The sequence below is a fragment of the Armigeres subalbatus genome, chromosome 3, assembly GCF_024139115.2.
Source record: "Armigeres subalbatus isolate Guangzhou_Male chromosome 3, GZ_Asu_2, whole genome shotgun sequence".
Taxonomy (NCBI): Eukaryota; Metazoa; Arthropoda; class Insecta; order Diptera; family Culicidae; genus Armigeres; species Armigeres subalbatus.
The window spans coordinates 124,345,265-124,360,521 of record NC_085141.1 but is presented as its reverse complement, the minus strand read 5'-3'; the positions used below and the strand labels follow the sequence as shown (position 1 = coordinate 124,360,521).

At 42.1% G+C, this 15,257-nt stretch overlaps 1 pseudogene; it reads left to right on the top strand.

Annotated features, from left to right (window-relative positions):
• Positions 1-5,455: 5,455 nt before the first annotated feature.
• Positions 5,456-15,257, top strand: part of LOC134221958 (pyridoxine/pyridoxamine 5'-phosphate oxidase-like) — a 56,248-nt pseudogene continuing 46,446 nt past the window's right edge.

Sequence of the window (15,257 nt, the reverse complement as noted above, 5' to 3'; positions counted from 1 at the left end):
TCACTAAAGCGTTCATGTAAGGTTTTTATCCCGGCCAGACGGTGGACCTCGGATGTTCTTGTCCTGGGAGGGGTGTTGAGGATCATCCTCAGGAATTTGTTTTAGACCCGTTGAAGTTTGAGGTGGTGGGTTTTAGCGCAGCTCTCCCAGACCGGCATGCCGTATTCGATCACAGGGAGGATGATTTGCTTGTAGACAGCAAGCTTATTTTTCAGGGACAATGACGACCGATGGTTGATCAAAGGATACAGTAGTTTCAACAAAACGTTACACTTTGTCACCGTTTTGTCAACCTGTTGCCTGATAATAAGCTTGCTGTCGAGGGTCAAGTCAAGGTAGTCGGCCTCATTGGCCCATTCCACAGTCGTGCCATTGAGGATGATTTTACAGTCCCCAGGCGGAACATGTTTAGGGGATTTGGAGTGGGGGAAAACGATGACCTGGGTCTTCGCCGCGTTGATACAGATCTTCCAGCTGGTGAGGTACTCTGTCAGGGCATCCAGGCCTCGTGGGAGTTTTGCCACTAGCGCTCTGATCACTCTACCGTTGTAGACGATGGAGGTGTCATCTGCGAACAGAGACAGAATACAGCCTACTGGAGGTTCTGGCATGTCGGAGGAGAACCGGTTGAAAAGCAGGGGCCCGATAATACTGCCCTGAGGACGCTTGCGACGATGTTGTGCGCTTTGGAACTCGCTCCGCTGATTGAGACCCGGAATGTCCTTGCCGACAGGTAATTGTTGATGATTTTCACCAGGTAGCTGGGGAGATTGTAGCGTTGTAGTTTGTACACCAGGCCATCATGCCATACATTGTCAAATGCCTTCTCGACATCGAGTAAGGCCATGGCGGATGTTTTCGAGACAAACTTGTTCCGTCTGAGGACGTTGGTAACTCGGGTCAATTGGTGTACAGTTGACCGACCGCGTCGGAAACCAAACTGTTCCTCGAGCAAGATGTTGAGATTTTCGGCAGACTCAAGTAACCGATGATGAATAGCTTTTTCGAATAGCTTGGATAATCCTGAGAGAAGGCTGATGGGACGATAACTTCTGGGGGAGGAAGGAACATTCCCAGGTTTCCGGATGGGGATGACTTTCGCTGACTTCCAGGACGATGGGAAGTAGCTGAGCCGGAGACACTGATTAAAGATCAGTGAGAGGTGCTCAAAGAACGGAGCACTCATGTGTTTGAGCTCGAGATTCAGGATGCTGTCGAAGCCTGGGGCCTTCATGTTCTTCGACGATTTGATATAGGCCGTCAATTCGCCAGCTGAGATTTCCAACTCCTCCGAGAAGTCGTTGGGAATCAAATGGATGTTGTTAGCATGCTCGTTGACGGCTGCTTCGTGTGGACTGACGATGTTCTGCCCAATATTGTGTGAGCTGACGAAGTGACGACCTATTTCAGCGACCTTCTCTGCAGGAGTTATCAAGCGATCCTTAGAGTCATTATTGTGTAGTGGGACCAAAGGTGGAATGGGTCGAGGCTTGGATTTTAGAATTTTGGTCATTTTCCAGAAAGGCTTAGCACACTCTGGGAGAGTGCGGATCTTATTCGAGAAGTCGTTATTTTTGAGGTCCACCATTCTGGCCTTAATATTTTTTGTGATTCGATTGCAGCGTGCCTTAAGCTCAGGCAGTCCTGTACGCTGGAACTGCCTGCGAGTGACATTCCGCAATCGAATCAAATCTTTGGTGAGTGTATCGATGTTTAAGGAGTTGCTTACCTGCCGAGCCTTCGGGACATGCTGCTCCCGGGCCACCGAGATTGCCTCTTCGATGGCGCACAGCTGGCGGTCGATACTTTCTGGCGTCTCCGGACGCACCTCGTAATCGACGAAGTTGACGACGCACTGCTGGAACCGCCGCCAGTTCACTCGATGGTAGTTTCGCCTTGTTATCTCATGCCGATTTACTAAAGATCCAACCTCAGCCACCACCGGATAGTGGTCCGAGCTCAGTTCTTGGAAGACGACCGGCTGGGAAACGTGATCGTACATGTTCGTGATGAAGATGTCGAGCGTAGCATGGGCCCCGGACCGTGTCAACCGGGTAGGGCTGTCAGGGCTCAGGATGGTGTAGTGGCCCTCTAGTTCGTCGTTGGACCAGACGACTCCGTTCCGGTTGGAGACGGTGTTTCCCCACGATTGGTGCTTTGCGTTTAGGTCTCCGGCGATGATGAACTGCCCCTGCCGCCGAGTGAGCTTGACTATATCCCTTCGTAGCTCAGCCGACGAGCCATCGTCGACTTTGGCTTGTGTGGGACAGTTAGCCACGATGAGAGTGACGACTCCGACAGAAGTGGTGACTTCCACTCCAACGGCTTCGATGAGTTTGAGCTTGAAGTCCGGCAGCAGGCGGCAGGCGATGGTGCTTCGCAAGGCGCTTGCCACTCCTCCCCCTCTGGAGCTTGTTCGATCGAACCTCACCAACCTAAAACCCGGAATTGTTTCACTTACCTCGGGCTTCAGGTGGGTTTCGGTGATGAAAGCCGCATCAATCTCCTTCTCCTGAAGGAAATCGCTGAGCTCGATGATTTTGCTCTTTAGTGAGCAAGCGTTCCAATTGACCAGACCCACCCTAGCAGCCATTTTCAATGACGAACATGCCCAGGGTGAAGATCTGGTCGAAGCGAGTTTTGCAACCGCGTAGTCGCGTTGCCAGTTGGGTGAAAATCGGAACTAGCTGCTCCGATGTGTAGAGCGGTGGGTCGCCCTCGGCCGGAAGGGGCTCATTATCCTGACGACGGAATCCAGGGGGAGGAAGCGGGGGTCAATCGCTGGTGGATGGTGTTGGAGCTTGAACTGATGCTGCAGCAGCCGCCAGCCGTTTGTGTGGCTGCAAAGGTGGAAGAATTGGTATCGCTCGCCGGGGAGCCGGGATGGCCGGAAAGTTCACCTCGTTGAGAGCAGGAACTCGGTTCTTTTTCGGCAGGGACCTGGTGGAGGCCTTCTTCCTGATTTCCAAAAACGCCGCCCGCTTTGGACAGTCCTTGGTTGTAGCCCGATGCTTGTCGCCACAGTTGGCGCATTTGGGATCAGCAACCTTCATCTTGTCGCACTCATGCAGCGCGGCTTCATGCGGCAGTTCCTGGTACCGTGCCCGAAATTGAAGCAGTTGGTGCACTGCGTGACGTCGCGGTGCACTGGCCGATATCGCTCCCAGTCAACGACGGTGTAATTTATAACGCCAACCAGCTTCAGGTCCTTCCACGTGGTGGAGCCGTGCTCCAGGTGGACCAGGTAAAGCTGGTCGCGATATCTCCTCGGCTTGTCGTAACGAGCAATCTTGTGCACGGCCACCGGTTTCAATCCGCAACTTTCGAGCTCAGCTTTTAGCTCCTCTTCCTTCATGTCGTGGAGTCCTCGCAGCAAAGCCTTTAGCGGCTTCTTGCCAGGGTGGTCATGAGTGTAGTACTCATACTTGTGGACCTCGAGGAACTCCACGACGGATTGATGATGGTCCTTGTTTGCCGGCATCACTTTAACGCCCTCGCTGCAGAGCCGAAAAGTACATTTCAGCCCCTTAGCGATCAGCTGGCATATTCTTGGGCGCAAATCCGGCGGATCGTCCTTCACAAACACGGGCGGGCACTTCTCCTTCCGCTCCGGTTGTACCTGCGGCAGCTGCGATTGTTGCTTCTTCCTCTTTTTCGGCGGATTGCTGGCGTCATCAAGCGGCAACGGCGAGAACACGTTGCTCTGCAAAAGCTGCTTGAAGGGGTTACCCGCGCCTTCAAGAGCAGTGCGCTTAGGCACTTTTCCAGCGACCGAATCGGCCACCGAGTCTCCCATGACGGGCCCGGGGGAAAATCGGCCACCGAGTCTCCCATGACGGGCCCGGGAGAAAATAACGCCAACGCAACGAAGCGAAAACGTAAACAGCGAACGAACGAGAGAAAAAACACTTGGAAAAAATGCGCGAGTAAAAAACACGTCCGTACGTGCTGCTGTCTCGAGCTGGAATCCTACATGGAAGAAAAAAAGTACCCAAAATTGAGTATTTTTAAACTTACTTTTGAGTTATTTTTTCTCTTCTCTTTCATCCACTCTTTCTTTTGTTGTCAAAAACAAAAGAGCCAAACAATCCAACGATGCCAGTTCAATACAGGAAGCCAATTTTGAGTTTTATTACCTGAGGTCGAAATTGAGTGAATTAAACTTACATTTGGGTAAATAAATTTTCCGTTGGGTACTTTTTTAACATGGGAGTAAAGGCAAACTACTTCGACCCTACTTACTCAATTTTGGCTTCCCGTACGGATGTTTTAGGTGGGGTGAATTAAACTCACTATTGGGTAGTTTACTTCTCCCGTGTACCGTCAACTCGTTCGAACGAGCTCTGTAAATATAAAAGTATTTGCAATTCATTTTTTTATAAACAAACAACACAAAACTTACCTGGCACGGCATTGGAAGGAGCGGATCCCAACCGCGCGGACCAAACGATTTGATTGCTTGGACATTTTTTTCCATTATTGTTTTTTTTTTCAGCACCTCGGCTTGGTGCGGCTGCATACAAAAGCAAAACTGTCACAATTGAAATATACACGTACGAATACTACTGCAACAGCATAAAATCATAAAAATGGTTATGTATTTGCACTGCAACATAACTAACATCCCCTAACTAGTGTCTAACGTCGAACTGATTGTTTGCTGGGGATCGCCTTGAATTTTTATAGGGCACTGCACGGAAAAATCTCTTTCTCTTTTGTTCTTCATAAATTTTGACAATTACTGGCCTTGTTGTTTTCTAATTTCTTTGCAGCGAGAAAGGGACAAAGCAGTCCGTGCAGTGCCCTATACCTGAGCACGGAAAAAATAAGTTGGATAAATCGTTTTCACTAGGGATCCTATATTAAGAGATGTGCGAATACTTTTCCAGATGATTTAGCAACGCTGTTACTTTCGTAAACAAACGCTGCCAGCACTTGCCGCAATGAAAAATGTTTAGGCTTGCACATGACTTTACATTCGAAGACACTTTTTGATTATTTTGTCTATCCTCTAGCAGTGCATTTTCGCTAAAATTAAAGAGCAATACGAATGAACACGATATAAGGCATCAACTAGACTACTTTTACTTACGAAAGCAAAACAAATTGTTTATTCGATAAAACTTTTCATAAAATCTATTTCACCAAAATCACAATACCTTTCGATCTGCAACAATAACGATGTTCATTTGGCTCAGATTTTGACAGTTCACAATGCTCGATTGGCTCAAGATGGCCGCTTTCGCATATCTCTGAATGTAGGATCCCTAGTTTTCACGCATTATTTATTGCACATTTTGTGGCAAAATAAGAAACTTTTTAAATTTTATAAACCTGAAAGATGTGCGGAAATTCCTCTTGCACAGCCCATAGTTTGTCGAAAAAAAGTAAAACTTGCATGCATTGCTTGCATGAAAGATTGTTCATTCGAATCAAGTTGTCATAAAATCGTTCTTATAAGAAATGTCATCCGATCTTATCACTACATAACTATCAAGTTAATTGTTGTTGAAGTTTTTGTTTTCACCTAAATCAAATCACCGGAGCTATCTGAATGATTCGGAACATCACTCGAAGGATGTCTTCAATCGATATATCAGGTAAGTATTGTTTTGAATTTTTTTCTACAATTTTCTAAAGTTATTAAAAAATATTAGAATTTTTTAATCATTATTTTAAAGCTGAAAAACGCATAATAGATTTCAAAAATCTGTAATGATAAATTATTTTGCCGAACATCACTTTTCAGCATTACGTATAAAGTACAAGGAGCAGAAGGATGTTTTTCTTGAATCCAGCATTGATGTGAAAGAACCATTCAGCCTCTTTCGAAAATGGTTCGATGAGGCATGTAACACACCGGAGATCATAGAACCGAACGCTATGTGCCTGGCAACAGCGACGAAGTAAGTTGATTCGCAGCAAGTTGTTTACGGTAGAAGACTGATAAGATTGTGGGATCTATTGTGCTAGGGATGAATGACCGTTATGGTTAATATCCGTCAATCAAACCAGCAACCAGATCTATTGTGGAAATCTTGTTAAACATTAACCAAACAAATTGTAAAATTGCTTGTCTATACATTCTCCCCTATAGGGATGCGATTCCTTCCGCTCGATTCGTACTGCTCAAAGATATCACAGATCAGGGATTCACCTTTTTCACCAATTATGAAAGCCGTAAAGCAGAAGAAATCGTAAGCCATTTATTAAAATTTATTCCCGCTGATGAACATCAAAATTTGTATTCCAGGCCGCCAACCCCAATGTGGCCCTCACATTCTACTGGCTGCCACTGAGACGTTCGGTCATCAGTATTACTTCGTTTCAGTTACGTATTGCTGGGCTTCCGAGCCTCTCTTGGGCTTCCCGAGAGCCTCTTGGAAGAGGCTTCGAGGCCTCTTGGAAGGAGGCTTCCAGGCCTCTTGGAAGGAGGCTTCCGAGGCCTCTTGGAAGGAGGCTTCAGGGCCTCTTGGAAGGGAGGCTTCCAGGCCTCTTGGAAGGGGCTTCCAGGCCTCTTGGAAGGGGCTTCAGGCCTCTTGGAAGGAGGCTTCCGGGCCTCTTGAAGGAGGCTTCCGAGGCCACTCTTGAAGGAGGCTCGGGCCTCTTGAAGGAGGCTGAGGCCTCTTGAAGGAGGCTGGGCCTCTTGAAGGGGCTTCGGGCCTCTTGAAGGAAGGGGCTGGGCCTCTTGAAGGAGGCTTCCGGGCCTCTTGAAGGGGCTTCCGGGCCTCTCCAAAGGGAGGCCAGGCCTCCTTGAGGGAGCTGGCAGGGCCTCTTGAAAGGGAGGCTTCCAGGCCCTCTTGAAAGACTAAGGCCTACTGAAGAAACTTTAACGTAAGCTTTCAAGCTTTTTTGAAGAAGCTTCAGTATCTTTCGGCTGATCTCTTGAAAAGAGGCTTCCTTGCCTCTTGAAGGCATCCGTGCTTTTCTTAAAATAAACCCGGAGCCTCCACAGTCGGTAATATTTTGTAAATAAACGTTTATTTTAATGCTCATATTTGAGGCATGGAAGATTAACAAATGTCTGTAGACGATCTATTATAAAATACGCTAGAACAAAACTACTGCGACAAACAGGGCAATCAGTCTCCACTCATTATCCGTTTGGATTCATATAAAATGAAAGGTGGGATTGAAATTCGCAATGGCTTTGAAAGTATTGGTTCAATAGAAACTGTCCTTATAGGAGATGCACGGTTTTGGCCAATGGTACTTTGAATTTGGCCAAGCCCTGAAAATACATATTTTCTCAAGAACCGTCGATTATTGAAGCAGCGTTGAATCATGGGGATATACCTCTTGTGGAACTCATAAAACCCTCCCGAGATTACTTCACTTGGAGTTATTCTGCAAAATTGGTCAAATGGAACGTATGCGCTTACCGATACAGTTTCCCTACTGTAGTATATGGTGTCATTTATAAAACAAAGAATATTGTGGGTGGTTTAAAAACGACCCACACTTTCACCAGCTCGCTCAGATTCGTCCCAGCTGAGTGTCCTCCAAGCCGATTTGAACAAAACTGTATGGGCATGCATTCAGAAGTTTATTATAAAACTAGTATGGGAAACTAAACCTTTTTATTACTGTACATATTTCCTCAAACCTGCGTTAAAAGAGAACCCACATTCTGGCTAGCATTCACTGGAGACAAATAAATTTTTTACCCACTCACCACGTCCACACTTTTTTTATGAACGACTTGTTTGCCCTTGCTGCGATTATGTCACTAGACTAGACTAAATGTATGCCTGGTAGATAGATATATCAGACAATTTGGGTATTTTGTTTAGAATTGCACTTTATATGCCTTCTAGAAGCCTAATGATATTCAAGATTTTTGAATCTCACTTAAAATCAAGTGGCGAAGTAAAGTTATGTTTGACACATCCTGTTTATTAGTTTGCTGCTGCCGGTGCAGTTAGTTTAATTCGTCGTAGTATTAATCCTTTGACCGAAAATAGCAGTTTATAATAAGTTTTCGGTTTAAACAATTGTAGATTTCAGAAGTGATGTTTAAATTTCAAATTCATCAACATTCTAGAATGTGTTCATGTGAAAGTGGATAAAACTACGATGTTTCAGTGCCTTGAGAAAGTGGTAATTTGATAAACCACCAAATCGTTGAACAGCTAATAATTAACTTGCCGAAACTCTGATTTATGCAATATTATTCATGACCAAACATAGGACTCTTTGGTATAACATATTTCATTATCACAGGAAGTGAATAAATACCTGTCTTAGATAATTGTGGAATATAAACTTTTTAGTTCGTGCTGTTAAGATTCTGAATACTGGTAAGACAGAGTGCAGGAATGAGGTTACTGGAAGGTCCGATGCATCTTGACTGCCATCTGACACTCTTCAACTATGTCATAACACTTGTCATTTATCACCTTGTCTTTATCCCATTTACATGATAAGTTTTCAAAAGATCATTGTTTCCATATGGTAATACTTTCATATACTGCTTGGTAATAATATTTGCTGATCGTAACTATCAATGCTGAAGATCCATTCTGAAACCTTTCTCAAATTGCCGCGTGTATAGTAAAAATTGTCCTCAAAATCTGAACCTTTGATTCAAATCTCAAACATCCTAAAATGACTAAAATGCAAAATTCAACATTTCTAACTTTCTCTGTTGGATAATTCTTTGTATCATGTGCTGCCAGAAAATCGTTCAACTAATGCAATAAACAGAATAGTCAAGTTAATCTCCATGTATTGATATTCGGAATATAAGATCTGTTCCAGGATTCATCAAAAAAAATTTCGACAACTCTCTATGAAAACACCCTAAAATGGCAAACAACTATGTAGTTCAAATTAAAGCATCTTTTCCAAAAATAGTTAAAGTCTGACTTTACTGCAATTAATCAAACTTTAAATTAGTTTTGGTGATTTCAAAGGTAGCACTGCAGCACAATGGGGCCTCCCCTTATACCAACTGGCTGACGAAAATATTTTCTTTCTTTTTCGATCTTATAAGATGTTTTAATGTTGTGCAAACAAGAAATGTTGTAAGTAACAATTCAGTCATTTCGCAGATTAACTTTTGAAAAGGGCTTAATATTTTGGTTTAATAACCAATAAATGATATAAATTTCCAAACAACTTAATGTTTATTCACAAAAATATCAAGAACAAATAGGGAAGGCCTTTATTAAGTAGAATATTGAAATTAGTATTTGTTAGCAGTACTGTTACACCAAGGAAAAAAATACAAATTTAGAACCAAAGTGTTTTTTTTTTAAATAGCATTTTCTCAAAATGGCACAAGTTTGCGAAAATCTTCCGTAGAATCTGAAATACATCACAAATAGTCCTAACTGAAATATCTCCGCAGGGAAATGCAGGAAAAAAGTAGCTGACTTTTAGTTAAAATATGCTTAATGTCAGTGTTTTTCTTTGTATTCGATTTTAGTAATATTTTTCCTCCATGCTATCCCATTCGATTCGTGTAACGATATGAAAAGAACTCACTTTAATTATCTTTACAATGCTATATAATAACCTCGGTATCGTCAATGAAAAAACCTTTCAAAAGAAATTGGTAAAAGTGAAGCAAGATTTTGAAGAGAAAAAGAGTATATTACTTTTCTCAGCACTTGATAACTAATATCTTAAAGAATTTTATGAATTGATCTTTGTATTCATTTCAAGCAAATCTGGGCTCAATCTGGCTCTTACATCCATTTCCTGGACAGAAATAGTAACAGGGTGTATTATCCCATTATTTCAGCTTGAAACCCCTATATTGACTTCAATAATCGCAGACTTGTGCACAACCGATCAGGCTGAAATTTTCAAGAATGACCTACGACTTCGTAAATCCTTTCGACCTCGACCCGCAAATCTTACATTTTTGTATCCTGGTCCAGATCCATGTATCGAGATTACGCTCATTTTAACTGCTTTTGCAATCATGACTATCCATCAAGAAGCTTCGTTTGTTCCCTCCAGTAGGCAGTATCCTTGTGCCTATAGCTCAAGCCAATGTCCCGAACAGAACAAGTCAATCAAAATATTGTTTCAGCAACTTCATTGTGACTAAATCTGGTCACATATGAGTTGCAGCAATCCAAATGGAACAGGATAACTAGTGGTATAAACTTCCCATGAACTTATTCACTACTGGTGACAAACGACGGAAGATCATCTGGAATATAGGCGGCATTAAGGGTGGTGATCGCTCGAATATTGTCACACTCCAGCAGCTCTTCTTTCCATTCTTCCGGTAGCGGTTCAGTTTTCAAGATTCTGATCATCAGTTTGTGCAAGCAAGTGGTCAGTTTTTTTCGGTTCAAACTTGATGAGCTCGAGCTTTGATACCATCTTCACCAACTTTGTTGTCATTAGCTGTTGGATGGCAACTTTAACTTCCCCAATGTGGTGCTGGTTGGCTTCCATCGTCATCTGAACTGTGCTATCCAGCATAATCTAAGTGTTTCCCGGAGTGCTGCTTCCACCTTTCTATAACCACAAGTTCGTCCGTCAAGATGATCGTTCTTATCCTCACACATCTTGGATAGCGGCAAGCCTTTGCAGGATGCGTTGAGTTTCTGATAGAACTCGAGTTCTTGAGAACGGAAAAGCTGTTCCATCTCTTCCGCTTCTTTAGCAGCGGCGTTCTTCTTCTGAAAAGGTAGATGATTTAGGTATTCTAAATCTCCCAAAATGATAGCCCTGTTTTACACCTAGATGGAAATATACGATGGGCTGGACGCATTTCTAATAGAACCGACTAAATTAAATATTCAGAATTTCAAAAATAGAATCTTTCACTTTTACGTAATCCCCTACGTCCAATTGGCGGTGTATCTCAGTTCAAACTTCTACTTTTTTCGAATCTAATAAGGTGAAGACAGAACAGAAGGCAGACATTCTAAACTCCTAACAGGTTAAGCTCTGAGAGAAAATCTACCGTCGATTCGCCGCACTGCGCTGTGCTCGAAAAACTCGGAAACGTGCGTAAATTTTCCCTCTCCGGTCGATGCGACGCTCAGAATATTCCGTAAGGCAAGGAGCACGATGCTAACTTGTTGCAGCTTTCGATTGATTTTTAACGAGGACGAAACGCGACACCGTTGTTGGATGGCGAAAATGGAGAGCGAAACAACCCGCCAACAAGCAGACTCGCAAACACTGTTGCTTCCTCAGCGAGGATTTGGTTTCATTTCAACCACGGTCTTCGCATTAACTGAGCCGTCGACGCGTACTGTTCGGTCGCTTAAGCTGGATTAATATTTTTTCAAGTTGGTGAGTGATTCGATTCTGTTTAGTTTTTGCGGTGATACAGAAAAACGGATAATTGCAGTGCATCTCGGATAGCAGCAACTGCTGGAGTGGGTCGTCGTCGACGCGCTCGTCGGACCCAGTGGGTGGAGTGGTGGTGTCGCATGGTTTGTGGTCATTTATGAAACGATAGAGAAATGTGTGCATATAGTCGTGTACCCCCAACGAGGGTTCTCAATGACTGCGCGGCGGTGGCGCCTTCGGCGGAAGGGTATGCGGTATGGGATTCAGTTGGTGGCGAAATCAACTTACGGCATAGATATTGAGAACACCATTTGGACAGCAGTCCTGTTCCTTTCTCGTGCTTCATCTCGGCTGCATTATAACCAGGCTTAATTTGTTACATCATAAGGTTTCTAGTCAGACCAGAAGCATATACTAAAAGCCAAGTTAGTCAACTGTAAAGTTCGATTATTGAACGTTTGAACAGGAACAGAGGACTTCCAAATGTTTCTTCTCCCCATGATGCTTAGAAATAACATTTTCATTAATAGGTCCTTGATTAACTTTGAAATCAGGTTTTAGACCAGTTGTACGATAATTTTGAGATCATATTAAATTACAGTATGACCCGGTTTTGTCACTCTCGATTTTGTACCCGATTTTGTCACCTCGATTTTATCCGTTTCTGCCATGATTTTATCACGTCCCGATTTTGTCGTTTTCGACCTTGATTTTTGTCACCCCAAAAATTTGGTCATTCTTTTATTTTCAGTAAATATATCAAAAACAACATTGATTTTCATGAAATAACTTTCACCGCCTGTAGTTTTGACTTACGACGTACTTCTGAGTGAAAATGTTCATGTAACAAGTTTTCGACAAGAAACGCGAGTACCGTTCACGCATTTATGCTTTCAAGGCATAAAATGATTCATATTTCATGGAATGAATTAAAAAATGAAATTTTTTTTTCTCAATTGTCACATACCCTGTTTATCACCCCAAAATTCACCGGGGGCTGTACAAATCCAGGATAATACTGTATTTTGTTATGCTAATTTTATGATTCAAAATTCAGTACTTATTGTTAACCTATATTAATTCCTTCTAGGATGAATCGTCTCATCCAAAAAATAAGTGGAAGTCAGCTTTTTGGCCAACAATTGCCTTATTTGGCCAACCCGGAAAATACATATTTTCCAAAATAATCGATCAATTTAAAGCAGCGTTGAACCGTGAGGATATATCTTTTGATGGAATTAATACAACCACTATGATTGCTTAATTTTTGAGTTATTCAAAATTGATAGAGGGAACCATGGCGAACAGTTGACAGTTCTATTGAATTTAGCGGATCACAATGAAAAAACAGCCAATCTTTTTTTATTGTCTTATTAAGGAGACTTTCAGCCTTGGGCAGTCTCGTCTCCAAAAAGCCAATCTAAACCCAGAAAAAATGGTTTATATTATAGCATGACGTACTTCTAAAATCTTGCTATAATCAACCAAATACCCAAGAACAATCCATACAATTCTTTATAAATTCTTGACACGTACAGATTCTGCGATATTACAATACGAAGCGTTAGCTTTTTAATTAAAATTTAACTGGTGGTACAGAATTTGAAGGCTATATAGAACAATGATTTATTAAATTTTGCAAATATGTATGGACCTAAAATTGTATACCGTTTAGAGTTCTTATACAAACTATAATAAAATCTGACATCCGCTGGTTGGGTGTTGTATCAATTATTGACCAGCCGATTATATTTTCATAGTTATTGCAATCATAAAATTTCTATTCGACACTATTTAATCAAAATCAATATCGCATCCCTTGATATTATCCCGTCCGTTCGTTCCAGGGTTTAACATTTTTATAAGCTTCACCTACATTTCCTCATGGGCGGTTTGATACCCAGGTGTGGGCGCGCACACAGCGAATCCGCTCCGCATAGCCGTGAAGTGGTGGTGGTTGATCTTTCCGGCTGGACGGGCACCGTGTGGGACCGGTGAAAAAGTGCTTTTGTCTGCGAAATTAGATGCGCCAAGCTGAAGAAGAAGAATAAGAAACAAGAGAACAACACAGGTCAGTGGTGCGGTGGTGGTTTGTTTTGCTGCGCTCAGAGCTCGTGCTCCACTAGCTGGGCCGGGTATTACGGCTGTTATTTGTTTCAGTTCTGAGGGTGGAAAGTGGTACTATTGCTTCTCGTCGTTCAGTGTTCAGGATAAACTATGGTAGTTGAAAAACGAAAATTTCTCTTCTAATGATTGTTGTGTGCAATGCTCGAGAAGATGGTACCTTTTTTGCGATGTCCGGTGATTGATGTGGGGATCAACTTTTACTTAGTTTTAGAGTTTTCTCATCTGTTGCTGAGTACGACTGGCAGGCAGGACCAAATTTATCATTCCAGCTTCGTTCCGGTGACAAGCGATGCGATAGACGGGACTGTCTATCAGATTATCGTCTTGGTTGCCATTCATTGTGTCGCCTCTAGGTACCATCAGTGAAGTGCTATCGAGCTCTTGGACCCTTCTTTTGCGTTGAGACAGGACGCATCAGTGGTAATTATCTACTTGTCATGCATAGATGGTACAGAAATATTATTATATCTACTCAATGGAAGCCTGTTTCACCATAGACAGAGAATGTAATGCATCGAGAACACGGGTTTGCACTTCGTTGACTTTATAAGAAAGAGTCAATTATCATAAGCTAATCGATTCGGTTCATCTAATTGAGATTGGAGAAATGCAAAACGGATATTTTAAGTAAGCGGATCAGTCTGCGAAAGATAAAGTTTTGAACTTTAACATTTGATAAATAATAATTTCTTATCCAATACTTATTTTTAGCACTAAAGCTTTTTTCGTTTTGCAGTCAGAAATAATAAATCATGAAAGTATTTTCTTCGACTCAAATTTTGTATATAAATTGTAAAATTATACAAAGTTTAAAAATCTATATTTACATATCATAAAACTTCTGTGGTTACATAAAATATCTGATAACAGTTGTCACAGATGTGCGGCGCCGCCGCCGACAGTTTTTGGCAAGCCACCGTCTCACTTTGAATTGAATTTCCGTGGGCATTCCGAAGATTAAGTGGATTTTCCGTAGATTTTTCGGATTGATCCCTTAAATATCACGTTAGAACTCAAAAAAAAAAAAAATTTCGTGCGAATTCCAATGATTTTCTTAAAAACTACTTAACTCCTTAAAAATTTCTTAAAATCAATTTTCCGTTGAAATTTCTAAAATCTCTTCGTCAGACTTAAGAAAAACTTTGAGAGTAAATTTCAAAGGATTTCCCGTTGAAATTTAAAAAAAAAATGTGTCGTTGAAATAGAATTTTAGAACGGAAGAAAGTCGTTCGCGAAGATTTGCTGAGGTCAAACCATCAACAAACATTGAGAAGGTGACCAAAGCAACATATGACTAAATTAGTCCTCTAAGCTAATATATGAGCTATAATTGGTTGTTGGAACTAGCTGTTTGGCCTAATAATCCGACCAAACAAACTATTTGCCTGAAGCCCTCTAGTCTTAAATTATGGTGCTGAAAATACCATTTGGTCGATCAGTTTCTTTGGCTGAAAAAAAAAACAATTGGCCAAAATGGTCGTGCGGCAGAAAGAGTCATTTGGTCGAAACGGGTATTCAGCCGAAAGTGTCGTTCGACTGAATTAGTCATTTTGCCAAAAGCCATTTAACGAATGACCGTTTAGCGTAAATGGTTTATTATGAAGAACGTACTTACTTGCCACGACCTTTCGGACAAATGATCTTTCAGGCAGAGTGAACTGTTGCAAACACTTTTCGGTCAAATAATCAGTTCAGCCAAGAGTAAGTAAAAATTTGTATCGTGTCCGGTCGTGTTTCTCGTCAGTAAGCAGAACGATCGGTATCGAAATTTGTTCTTCTTAGTGCGATCGAATAAAATACAAGCGTTTTCAAGTCTTCGTTCGAATTATTTGTTTAAATCAATCAAACTACACGTTATACACGAC